Genomic DNA, 12968 nt, shown 5'->3' on the forward strand with positions numbered 1-12968 from the left:
CACGTGACCAGAGCGTCGAAACATCCATCCCCTCAGCTGGTAAAACTCAGCTGATCAGGTGGGGCCAATCCAGAACAGCGCCTACGCGGCCAATCATGAAAGGCCTCGGAGGGCGGCGCCGACGCGACCCGTGCAATCTTGGAAGCTGGATAGCTTCCAATACTAGTTTAACATGGAGAGCAAATGGAGTGAAAGGCGCGTGAAGGAGGAGGAAAAGACGCGCAGAAAACTAAAGGGCTGAGGAGGATAGGCTGACAAAATAGGTCAAAAGGAAAGGGACCTAAAGGGGAAAATAGAAAAAGGGATTGGTTAAACCAATTGTCCCCGAGAGGTCCCTACGTGTCCGTATGGTTCCCCCCGAAGTGATCTAGGTCCAGAAGCATAGAACATAGCACTCCTGGATGCCACTATCATCCAAGCAGTTAAATGCAAGGCATGCTGAGAATAAACATAAAAACATTATATATATATATACAGTATATATATACAGGTGGTTCTCAAAAAATTAGCATATTGTGATAAAGTTCATTATTTTCTGTAATGTACTGATAAACATTAGACTTTCATATATTTTAGATTCATTACACACAACTGAAGTAGTTCAAGCCTTTTTATTGTTTTAATATTGATGATTTTGGCATACAGCTCATGAAAACCCAAAATTCCTATCTCAAAAAATTAGCATATCATGAAAAGGTTCTCTAAACGAGCTCTTAACCTAATCATCTGAATCAACTAATTAACTCTAAACACCTGCAAAAGATTCCTGAGACTTTTAAAAACTCCCAGCCTGGTTCATTACTCCAAACCGCAATCATGGGTAAGACTGCCGACCTGACTGCTGTCCAGAAGGCCATCATTGACACCCTCAGGCAAGAGGGTAAGACACAAAGGAATTTCTGAACAAATAGGCTGTTCCCAGAGTGCTGTATCAAGGCACCTCAGTGGGAAGTCTGTGGGAAGGAAAAAGTGTGGCAGAAAACGCTGCACAACGTGAAGAGGTGACCGGACCCTGAGGAAGATTGTGGAGAAGGACCGATTCCAGACCTTGGGGGACCTGCGGAAGCAGTGGACTGAGTCTGGAGTAGAAACATCCAGAGCCACCGTGTACAGGCGTGTGCAGGAAATGGGCTACAGGTGCCGCATTCCCCAGGTCAAGCCACTTTTGAACCAGAAACAGCGGCAGAAGCGCCTGACCTGGGCTACAGAGAAGCAATACTGGACTGTTGCTCAGTGGTCCAAAGTACTTTTTTCAGATGAAAGCAAATTTTGCATGTCATTTGGTAATCAAGGTGCCAGAGTCTGGAGGAAGCCTGATGAGAGGGAAATGCCAAAATGCCTGAAGTCCAGTGTCAAGTACCCACAGTCAGTGATGGTCTGGGGTGCCATGTCAGCTGCTGGTGTTGGTCCACTGTGTTTTATCAAGGGCAGGGTGAATGCAGCTAGCTATCAGGAGATTTTGGAGCACTTCATGCTTCCATCTGCTGAAAAGCTTTATGGAGATGAAGATTTCATTTTTCAGCACGACCTGGCACCTGCTCACAGTGCCAAAACCACTGGTAAATGGTTTACTGACCATGGTATTACTGTGCTCAATTGGCCTGCCAACTCTCCTGACCTGAACCCCATAGAGAATCTGTGGGATATTGGGAAGAGAAAGTTGAGAGACGCAAGACCCAACACTCTGGATGAGCTTAAGGCCGCTACCGAAGCATCCTGGGCCTCCATAACACCTCAGCAGTGCCACAGGCTGATTGCCTCCATGCCACGCCGCATTGATGCAGTCATTTCTGCAAAAGGATTCCCGACCAAGTATTGAGTGCATAACTGAACATAATTATTTGAAGGTTGACTTTTTTTTAAATTAAAAACACTTTTCTTTTATTGGTCGGGTGAAATATGCTAATTTTTTGAGATAGGAATTTTGGGTTTTCATGAGCTGTATGCCAAAATCATCAATAATAAAACAATAAAAAGGCTTGAACTACTTCAGTTGTGTGTAATGAATCTAAAATATATGAAAGTCTAATGTTTATCAGTACATTACAGAAAATAATGAACTTTATCACAATATGCTAATTTTTTGAGAACCACCTGTATATACTGTAAAAATACAGGTTTTGATTGTTAGTTTGAAAAAACAGGTAAAGAGATAAATATGAAAATCAAATAAAGCACCAAATGTTGATGAGATTATTGAAGAGGCAAATCCTGTTACAGGTATATGAAATTGGAAAGCATCCATACATATTGCACAAAAAACTGTATACATAGAATACACTAATTTGGGAATCAAAAAATCCTGATAGAGGTTTCAGAAGTGAAAATTAGAGAACAAAAGAAAAAAAGGAAAAGGATGAATATGAAATTAAATGAATTGGGTGAAAAATAAATGTAATTAAAAATAAATATAAAAATAAATAAAAATAATAAAAATAAATATAAAAATAAATATAAAGTAAAAGCAAAAATAAATATAAAAAATAGAAAAATAAAATGAAAGCAATGATGAAAGAATGAAAAATAAACAAACAAGAGTGAAAAAACTTATAGAAAAGGTTTGAAGCTCAATGCTTCATTGAGCCCCGGAGGAATCAAGGCAGACAGAGTGTATCCATTTGGCCTCTTTCTGGAGCAGTATCTCGTCATAATCACCCCCTCTCTCACCAGGGGTGATGCATTCCAGAGCCGAAAATTTCATCTTGTGACTATTAAATTCATGATAAATACCTGAATGGCGACTTATAGGAGTTTCCATTTTTTTCTTAGAGATAAGGGAAATATGATCCCTTATTCTATGAAAAAACGGGCGCTTAGTTTTTCCCACGTAGAATGATCCGCATTCACATTGCATCTATACCAATAGATTGGCATGTCACAGAAAAGGTAGGTTTTAGTATCCGTCCATTGGGGAGCTTCACGGTAGTAGAGGCGTGAATATAGCAGCAGAAAGGGCATTTATGACAAGGTCTAGATCCCCTAGGTCCACATGAGCGTGCACTCCCAGCGGAGTAATGGCTGCGGACTTAACGGTCCCGCAGTGATCGTGATTTCTTGAAAGTGATCTGTGGATGATCCTGTATATGCTTGGACACAGCATCATCACTAAGCAGAAGACACCAGTACTTTTGAAAAATAGAACGCACTTTCTGGTGGTGGCCAGAAAAGCGCGTAATTACCCGTATACCAGGGTCACTTTTGGGTACTTTGTGGTCATGAAGCAGGGAGCTTCGTTTGTTCTGTTTTGCTCTTAAATAGGCTTTTTTTTAAAACCTTCTTGCTATAACCTCTTTCTTGAAATCGTGTTTGCAACAATTTTGCCTCATGTTAAAAGTTGGAATCTGTACTGCAATTGCGACGTAGTCGCAAATACTGTCTGTAGGGGATGTTGGAGATAAGGGATCTCGGATGTGAACTTGATGCATGCAGGAGGGAGTTACCTGCCGACGGTTTGCGAAACAGGGATGTTTTGATCATTCCTTCATCGTCAATTGAAATTTGAATGTCTAGAAAGGTTAGAGAAAGTTGGCTCATTTTAAAGGTAAATTTAAGATTATACTCGTTGTTTTCCAGACTTTTCAAGAATGACAGAAGATCGACCTGAGGGCCCGTCCAGATAAAGAAAATGTTGTCTATAAATCGACGCCAGAGGGGAATGTGCTCAAAAAATGAATGCACATCATCTGTGCGTAAAAGATTTTGCCCCCCCCCCCCCCCCCCAAGTACCAGTTCGCATAAGAGGGGGCACATTTGGTCCCCATTGCTACACCTTGCACTTGGAGGTAGTGGGAGCTGTCAAAGAGAAAAATATTGTTAGAAAGGATGAAATCCAAAAGTTCCAAAACAAATTTGTTGTATGCAGGTGAGGCCTCAGAGTTCTCAGAGATGAAGCCCTCCACAACTCTCAGCCCCAAGGAATGGGGGATAGAGTTGTAGAGGGCCTCTACATCCAGAGCCACCAACCAGGACCCCTTGGGGATATTAATCCCATCTAAGGTTTTTAGGAGATCTGTAGTGTCTTGTATGTGCGATGCCAAGTCTTCAACTAAAGGTCGAAGATATTCATCAATTAGTTGGCTCGCTTTTTCCGTTAGGGATCCATTGCCCGAAACAATGGGTCTACCCGGTGGATCAGTGGGGTTTTTGTGAATCTTGGGCAGCGCATATAGCGTTGGTGTCCAAGGACTGGTCACATTTAAGAATTCCCATGTGGATTTGATGATTAGGCCCTGATGATAAGCCGAATTTATCAGGTTTTGATAACGCAAGGTGGTATTTCTGAAATGAATCTCAGATACCTTTTTGTACCACTCTTTGTTGAGAATCTTATGAACCATTGATTCATAACTTTGTCTGTCTTGGATGACTATATTGCCGCCCTTATCAGATGGCTTTATGACCATTGTGTCATTAGTTTGTAAGGACAATAGGGCAGATTTGTGTGTCTCCGATAAATTAGAGTGGGACAGATGGGACCAATTTGTCCGGCATATTTATTTTGTTACCTGATTGGTAAAAGCCCATATGCTTGGATTGCCTTGTAGGGTTGGAAACAACCTTGACTTAGGTTTGTAATCCCTAGGCTTTGAAGTGATAACTGGTGTTACTTCTGAAATATTTGACTGGAGGTCAGGGAGTTCTGTCAGCTCCTCAAGAGCTTTTATATCTTTTAAAGTCATTTGTTGCCAGAGGGGATTTTCAAGGTTTGTGGATGTGACTGATGGTTTCGGCTTATCAAAAAGGACTTTTAGCATCAATTTACGAGAAAATAAGTTTAGATCTTTAATTCAAAACTATCGGTATTTTGTACCGGACAGAAAGTCAGGCCTAGATTTAAAACAGCAATTTGTTCAGTTGATAATTGAACTGAGGATAGATTGATTATGTGGAATCCACATGAGGTAGTTTGAGAGGTATCAGTTAGGTTATCAGTTGTTTTTTGCCGTCCGGTACAGGTTGGGTATGCGCCTGAGCCGGACGAAAATCCAACTGTGTGGAGTTGAGTGTTGGATTGCTCTGGGATGTGCCTGCCAATGGAGTTTTTGAAGTACTGAAAATAGTATTAATCATACCACCAGCCGGGTCAGGTAATCCTGAAGTATTTGCTGAGATGGCTTTCGCAGCTTGCGCCCGCGTATTGATGGGGGTCCTTGATGTTGATCTAGAGGAGTTACCTTTTGTACTTCCTCTATTCGGTTTAGGCTGGAAAAAAACATGAGTTTTCAAGGTCAGGACCTGGTCAGTTGCCTGGATGGAGGTGGTGGAGAACAAAAGAGTCAGAATCAGTGATATCGTTGGAAAGATCAGTACGTTTAGATTTAGGTTTTACCCCTCGTTTACGGTATTTGGAAACCGAGCCCCAATTGTATGCTTGAGAGTTATCATATGATAGCTTGTCTCTAATAAATTTTTGTTCTTTATTTTTTAACAATGTTGAGACATAAGTTTCCAAATTGCTCTTTAGCGTAGTTTCCCGATTAGGAAAATCCTCATCTTCAGTAATGCTTTTATTCTCACTGTATAATTGTTCAATTTCCCTGTCTAGAGAATCCAGGTCTAATGTGTATCTTTGGCATAGGAGTCCCATCATTTTGGAGGAACAAACTTGTAGGTTTGCCTCCCATTCAGCCTTGAATTCTGGGTCCACATTGAAGATAGTAGGAAATATTTGGATTCTCAGACCTCAGGGAGTGATGTTATCATCTGTATATTTCATAAAGTACCACTTGTTCCAGAATAATCTGGACTTTCTTTCCAACATCCTCTGAAGTCTGACAAAAAAACGATCCATTGACAAGCCACCGCTTGTTTTGTGATTTATGGATATCAGTCATTAATCCATTGAAAGCATCCCCACAGTAATCGGCCATGATTAAGAGGGAAAAGGACAAAAACGAAGAAGGAAAATTATATTTGAGAAAAAAGAAGAAAAAGTACAAAATTGAAACCATACACAAAGGTAATCAATACGTATTTGGCATATGCATGAATTATGTCCAACTTTATCAATAATAGTATTTTATATAGAGACTTTGATAGTTATCCACTGATGGTGACAGGTGAATAAACACCCAAATATACAAAAAATAGAATTTTGTGGACAAGTATCAATTATCAGAAGCACCTCACCCCAATAAATAATTAGAAATAAAGAAGGGCAAAAAAGGGGTACCAAAGGGACCCAGGGGCTGTTGTAATGGTGCAGATAAAGATTCACACAATCAAAAAAAAAATTATGAAAATAGAAAAAGCATTTTAATACGGCAATTATATGACATAAACATGATAAATAAGTCTGAATCTTGATTAAATACATAACACGGAATCAAGATAAGGCATTGATTAGTTGATTAGCTCTACATGTTTCACTCTTTTGAGCTTCCTCAAGAGCGTTAACAGACAATGCTAGGGTGTCAAAAAAAGAAAAAAGAAAAGCATATAATTAAATGACTGTAAAGAAAAATTTACATATCAATACATAGTAATAAATAAATATGTTTGTGATTCAATATACGAAACAAAGGGGAACCAGTTAGTCAGTTACATCGATTTAGGCAGAATATGCATGCTCAACAATCTCAATCATAGATAACAAAGGTGCAAAAAATATATATATTGAATTAAAGATAACTTACCCGAAGGTAAAAATATCAAAAGAAAACCAGCATGTGCAGACAGCAACTCGTACAGGAAGGGCTATAGCTTCAATTAGAACCAGAAAAACATCAAGGGAACCACAGCCAAAGTAAGCCACCTAGTGGATGAATATGTGAAAGACAAAGGATATGTATACACAAACAGATATCCAAATATGTCTCTTAATTAGTATCAATATAAAAATAGATAGAATAAGTACCTGTCTAATAGGACAAAGAGACTTATCTCAATAGAACCAATCGGCTTTTTCCACATAAAGGGATTAGATGAGAAGAAGGCAATGTAACGGCCTGGTATTGAAAAGTTGGTCACAGTGATGTTGACTGTGAAAAAAATATAATATACATGTGTAATAAATAAAAAATCTTTTAATAAATAAGGGAATATGTAAAAAAAGGAGGAGAGATTCCCTATAGTCACTGAAGGAGAGATCAAATGGTTACCTGATTAGGGAAGGTCATAGGAGAGGTATAGCCACCTGGAACCTATGAGGGATATATCCGTCCCTCACATCAGTATGTCTGGTTTGACAGCTAGAGCGCCATAGACGGCGCTGGGCTTTAAATTGGCCACCGCGGCGGTGATTGACGAATCAGTCCGCCGCGATGCGGACACGTGACCAGAGCGTCGAAACATCCATCCCCTCAGATGGTAAAACTCAGCTGATCAGGTGGGGCCAATCCAGAACAGCGCCTACGCGGCCAATCATGAAAGGCCTCGGAGGGCGGCGCCAACGCGACCCGCGCCATCTTGGAAGCTGGATAGCTTCCAATACTAGTTTAACATGGAGAGCAAATGGAGTGAAAGGCGCGTGAAGGAGGAGGAAAAGACGCGCAAAAAACTAAAGGGCTGAGGAGGATAGGCTGACAAAATAGGTCAAAAAGAAAGGGACCTAAAGGGGAAAATGGAAAAAGGGATTGGTTAAACCAATTGTCCCCGAGAGGTCCCTACGTGTCCGTATGGTTCCCCCCGAAGTGATCTAGGTCCAGAAGCATAGAACATAGCACTCCTGGATGCCACTATCGTCCAAGCAGTTAAATGCAAGGCATGCCGAGAATAAAAATAAAAACATTATATATATATACTGTAAAAATACAGGTTTTGATTGTTATTTTGAAAAAACAGGTAAAGAGATAAATATGAAAATCAAATAAAGCACCTAATGTTGATGAGATTATTGAAGAGGCAAATCCCGTTACAGGTATATGAAATTGGAAAGCATACATACATATTGCACAAAAAACTGTATACATAGAATACACTAATTTGGGAATCAAAAAATCCTGATAGAGGTTTCAGAAGTGAAAATTAGAGAACAAAAGACAAAAAGGAAAAGGATGAATATGAAATGAAATGAATTGGGTGAAAAATAAAAATAAATGTAAATAAAAATAAATAAAAATAAATATAAAGTAAAAGTAAAAGTAAAAATAAAAATAAATATGAAAATAAAAATATAAAAAATATAAAAATAAAATGAAAGTAATGATGAAAGAATGAAAAATAAATAAATAAACGAGTGAAAAAACTTATAGAAAAGGTTTGAAGCTCAATGCTTCATTGAGCCCCGGAGGAATCAAGGTATCCAGCTTCCAAGATGGCGCGGGTCGCGTCGGCGCCGCCCTCCGAGGCCTTTCATGATTGGCCGCGTAGGCGCTGTTCTGGATTGGCCCCACCTGATCAGCTGAGTTTTACCAGCTGAGGGGATGGATGTTTCGATGCTCTGGTCACGTGTCCGCATCGCGGCGGACTGATTCGTAAATCACCGCCGCGGTGGCCAATTTAAAGCCCAGCGCCATCTATGGCGCTCTAGCTGTCAGACCAGACATACTGATGTGAGGGACGGATATATCCCTCATAGGTTCCAGGTGGCTATACCTCTCCTATGACCTTCCCTAATCAGGTAACCATTTGATCTCTCCTTCAGTGACTATAGGGAATCTCTCCTCCTTTTTTTACATATTCCCTTATTTATTAAAAGATTTTTTATTTATTACACATGTATATATATTATATTTTTTTCACAGTCAACATCACTGTGACCAACTTTTCAATACCAGGCCGTTACATTGCCTTCTTCTCATCTAATCCCTTTATGTGGAAAAAGCTGATTGGTTCTATTGAGATAAGTCTCTTTGTCCTATTATACAGGTACTTATTCTATCTATTTTTATATTGATACTAATTAAGAGAGATATTTGGATATCTGTTTGTGTATACATATCCTTTGTCTTTCACATATTCATCCACTAGGTGGCTTACTTTGGCTGTGGTTCCCTTGATGTTTTTCTGGTTCTAATTGAAGCTATAGCCCTTCCTGTACGAGTTGCTGTCTGCACATGCTGGTTTTCTTTTGATATTTTTACCTTTGGGTAAGTTATCTTTAATTCAATATATATATTTTTTGCACCTTTGTTATCTATGATTGAGATTGTTGAGCATGCATATTCTGCCTAAATCGATGTAACTGACTAACTGGTTCCCCTTTGTTTCGTATATTGAATCTAGGGTTGTCCCGATACCACTTTTTTTAGACCGAGTACAAGTACCGATACTTTTTTTCAAGTGCTCGCCGATACCGAATACCGATACTTTTTTTTCTATTTTATTTTGACAGTGGCACTAATATGCAGTACTGACGTGTGGACTGTTTTTTTTATTTTTTCAATTTTATTTTTTACAATTATTTTTTTTTAAATATTCATTACACTTATTTTTTTTTTTTTTTTTTTTACAATGCTTTCTTTTGTGGGGCGGTGTCAGTGTGTTATTTTTTATTTAACTTTATTATTTTTAAAATTCTTTTTACAATTCTTTTTTTTGCTTTTATCAGCCCTGTTGGGGGGGGATTTGGTGAGATATTGGGGGTCTTAACAGAACCCTGATATCTCCTCTTTGAGACAGGCTCAACTGCACTGTAGATGAATGTATAGGAGACAGCGGCTCCTCTCCATTCATAAACTGAGACATTGTAACACAGTTACTATGCTCAGTTATGAATGGACAGTCAGTGATCGCTGACAAAAAAAAAAAGATCACTGACTGTTCATTCGAAAAAGGGCTCCTTCCTCCGCTCTCCATCCTGACAGATCGGGACAGAGGGGGGGGGGGGGAGCACGGCGGGGGACCGGAGCGGTACACGGAGGGGAGAGCTAGGACAGCTGGGGACCGGAACGGTTCACTGAGGGGAGCGGAGGACGGCGGGGGACTGGAGCTATACAGGGAGGGGAGAGCGGAGGACAGCTGGGGACCGGAACGGTTCACTGAGGGGAGCGGAGGACGGCGGGGGACTGGAGCTATACAGGGAGGGGAGAGCGGAGGACAGCTGGGGACCGGAACGGTTCACTGAGGGGAGCGGAGGACGGCGGGGGACTGGAGCTATACAGGGAGGGGAGAGCGGAGGACAGCTGGGGACCGGAACGGTTCACTGAGGGGAGCGGAGGACGGCGGGGGACTGGAGCTATACAGGGAGGGGAGAGCGGAGGACAGCTGGGGACCGGAATGGTTCACTGAGGGGAGCGGAGGACGGCGGGGGACTGGAGCTATACAGGGAGGGGAGAGCGGAGGACAGCTGGGGACCGGAATGGTTCACTGAGGGGAGCGGAGGATGGCGGGGGACTGGAGCTATACAGGGAGGGGAGAGCGGAGGACAGCTGGGGACCGGAACGGTTCACTGAGGGGAGCGGAGGACGGCGGGGGACTGGAGGTATACACTAAAGGGAGCGGAGGACAGCTGGGGACCGGAACGGTTCACTGAGGGGAGCGGAGGACGGCGGGGGACTGGAGGTATACAGGGAGGGGAGAGCGGAGGACAGCTGGGGACCGGAACGGTTCACTGAGGGGAGCGGAGGACGGCGGGGGACTGGAGCTATACAGGGAGGGGAGAGCGGAGGACAGCTGGGGACCGGAACGGTTCACTGAGGGGAGCGGAGGACGGCGGGGGACTGGAGGTATACACTAAAGGGAGCGGAGGACAGCTGGGGACCGGAACGGTTCACTGAGGGGAGCGGAGGACGGCGGGGGACTGGAGCTATACACTGAGGGGAGCGGAGGACGGCGGGGGACCGATGCAGGGTACAGGAGCAGAGCACGGAGGGGGACTGGAGCGGTACTCGGCAGGGGACACGAGCAGAGCACGGCGGGGGGACCGATGCAAAGCATGGCGGGGGGACACAAGCGGAGCATGAAGGGGGACCAATGCAGAGCACGGCAGGGTACAGGAGCAGAGCGTGGCGGGGGACCGGAGCGGTACACGGCGGGGGACAGAAGCACACCTGGCAAGTATCGGATTAGGCATCGGAGCATTTGCCCAAGTACAAGTACTCGGGCAAATGCTTGGTATCGGCACCGATACCGATACTAGTATCGGTATCGGGACAACTCTAATTGAATCACAGGAGAAATGGAGGGGTCTCAAGGATTCCCCAACAAACCCCGAGACTCCAAAGAAGCAATGTGGGCGGGGAGGACTATACCGGTACTTAATAATTAGGTTTAGAAACCTGGATAGTTCATATTTATGAAAGTATTTATTAACAAATAAACATTCAAGACAAGCATAAAATTACATAAAATATACAAACATTACAAAAAATACAAACTTGACCACAATCAGGTCACCGGTTGTGCAATCCCCATTTAGCAGATGGGGTAAGTATCGGTGAAGCAATTGAAATCATGAGACCATAAGTCTCGAGTCTCGACTAGTTTCGCTTTCGCTTCGTCAGGAGACGGTCTAAAAACACAACATAAAACAAACATCAGGTATATTAAAAACAACACAATTTGTTATTAGTAGCGGGGTTCTTTTGTGTAAAGAAACGCATAGGAGATCACTTGTACCATTCAACCAATGGCAAATTAACAACTATTGGCCGACACATAGGGCTCTACCATAGATTTAACCCCAATGTCATAAAGTTTTTTGTTTTAGAAGTGATACCCGTAGATACACGAGGAGGGAATAGAGACAAAACACTACTCCAAGTGAATGCCTATGGATAGAACGTTTGGAAGCTACGGTATTCCCTGGTTTGAACGAAATGAACTCTTTTAAACCTTTTTTGTGATGAAGACGAGTTTGATTGGGTCCCTGCCCGCCCCCCCTTCCCCCCCCCCCTTTCTTACATGTCCCCAGCAATATACTGCTAACATGCTTTGATTTTAAATTTATGGGCGATTGAAAGTACTATTTCTGGCCTCATTAGGTAACGCCTACCGGCGTTTCCCCTGCCCACAGCATGTATATCACTGGTCGTTCCATCCCTACCCTTTCTTTTTTTCCCCCCCTTTCTCCTGTCATTCACCGTGTCCCCTGAGCGATGCGTGACATGGATAGTGATTTGCACAGCCGGCTCCTCCCCCGGCGGCCTGTCACTCAAATACGTAGTGGGACGACCTGAGCCTTGTGGGCGTAGACCCGCCCCCATGGGAAGGGTTACTGCTGCCCCCTGTGCACTTGCGCGCTCGCTCCCGCCCTCCCGCCCTGCTCGCTGTGTCATTACAGCGGGACGGAGAGCGGGTGCGACGTGCTGTCGTCGGCTCCTCCCCCAGCTCTGTGTGCTGAGGTCATTGGATGACTAAAGCACGTGACCGGGGCCCTTCGCCGCTCAGAGAGACAGATGGTCTCTCTGTAAACCCGCCCCCACACACGTCAGTGCGTACCTGCCTTCAGGACGCAGCTGATTGTGACGCATATGGGAAGGTATTTAACTGTGGTCCCAAGCTGGATACATTGCACCGGAGCAAGGTCCCAGGACATACACACTACTTCAACTACCAAAAAAGTACCCGGCTACCTCCATAGAGGGGGCATCACCCCCATCTAACACTGGACTTTTAACACAGACACTGATCATCTGATGATTGTTTGTTAATTTTTCTAGGCTCAATTGAAGGTTATTCCCACGGGCTGGTAACTAATATATTACCAGTCTTCTGCACTGGCCTCCTTACCAGGCCATTATTGTGAGCACTTCCTATCTTACAGGACGTCTATGTCCTGGGACCCATTATTACCCCTCTAAACCTTTAAAGGCCCTATTGGGCACACAGGTATGGAAATATATTTTAAATTCTCCACTACCCTCTCACGGGAATTGGACTTGAGGTTCCTTTCTTTGCACTATGGTCTTTTTCAACTACACACTGGGTGGAATCCTCAGTCACTCTGAGCTTATTTGATCCTCACTATTTTTGCATCTGCACTTTCCCACCTAGATCCTCCAGGATGGATTTTGACAGCACTTGATTTTATCATACTTTCCCCCCCCCCCCTCCCCAACTCTCCTCTTTTTCTTGTCAACTTTTCC

The 12968-nt window shown here is 43.1% G+C and overlaps 1 protein-coding gene and 1 long non-coding RNA gene across 4 annotated transcripts in view; one reads left to right on the top strand and one right to left on the bottom strand.

Moving 5' to 3' along the window:
• The window catches only part of PDZD4 (PDZ domain containing 4), a 353070-nt gene that overhangs the window by 94332 nt on the left and 245770 nt on the right, over window positions 1-12968 (top strand). The window lies entirely within an intron of this gene.
• On the bottom strand, window positions 6234-7192 carry LOC120914262. Of its 2 annotated transcripts, none has more exons than XR_005743646.1 (3): window positions 7101-7192; window positions 6636-6980; window positions 6234-6405 (listed from the first exon to the last, which is right to left on the bottom strand). It is a non-coding gene; the product is annotated as an uncharacterized LOC120914262 (long non-coding RNA). The 2 variants fall into 2 exon arrangements; XR_005743645.1 differs by lacking the exon at window positions 6234-6405 and having other exon boundaries at window positions 6436-6754; window positions 6857-6980.

Source organism: Rana temporaria, chromosome 9 (genome assembly GCF_905171775.1).
Source record: "Rana temporaria chromosome 9, aRanTem1.1, whole genome shotgun sequence".
Classification (NCBI taxonomy): Eukaryota; Metazoa; Chordata; class Amphibia; order Anura; family Ranidae; genus Rana; species Rana temporaria.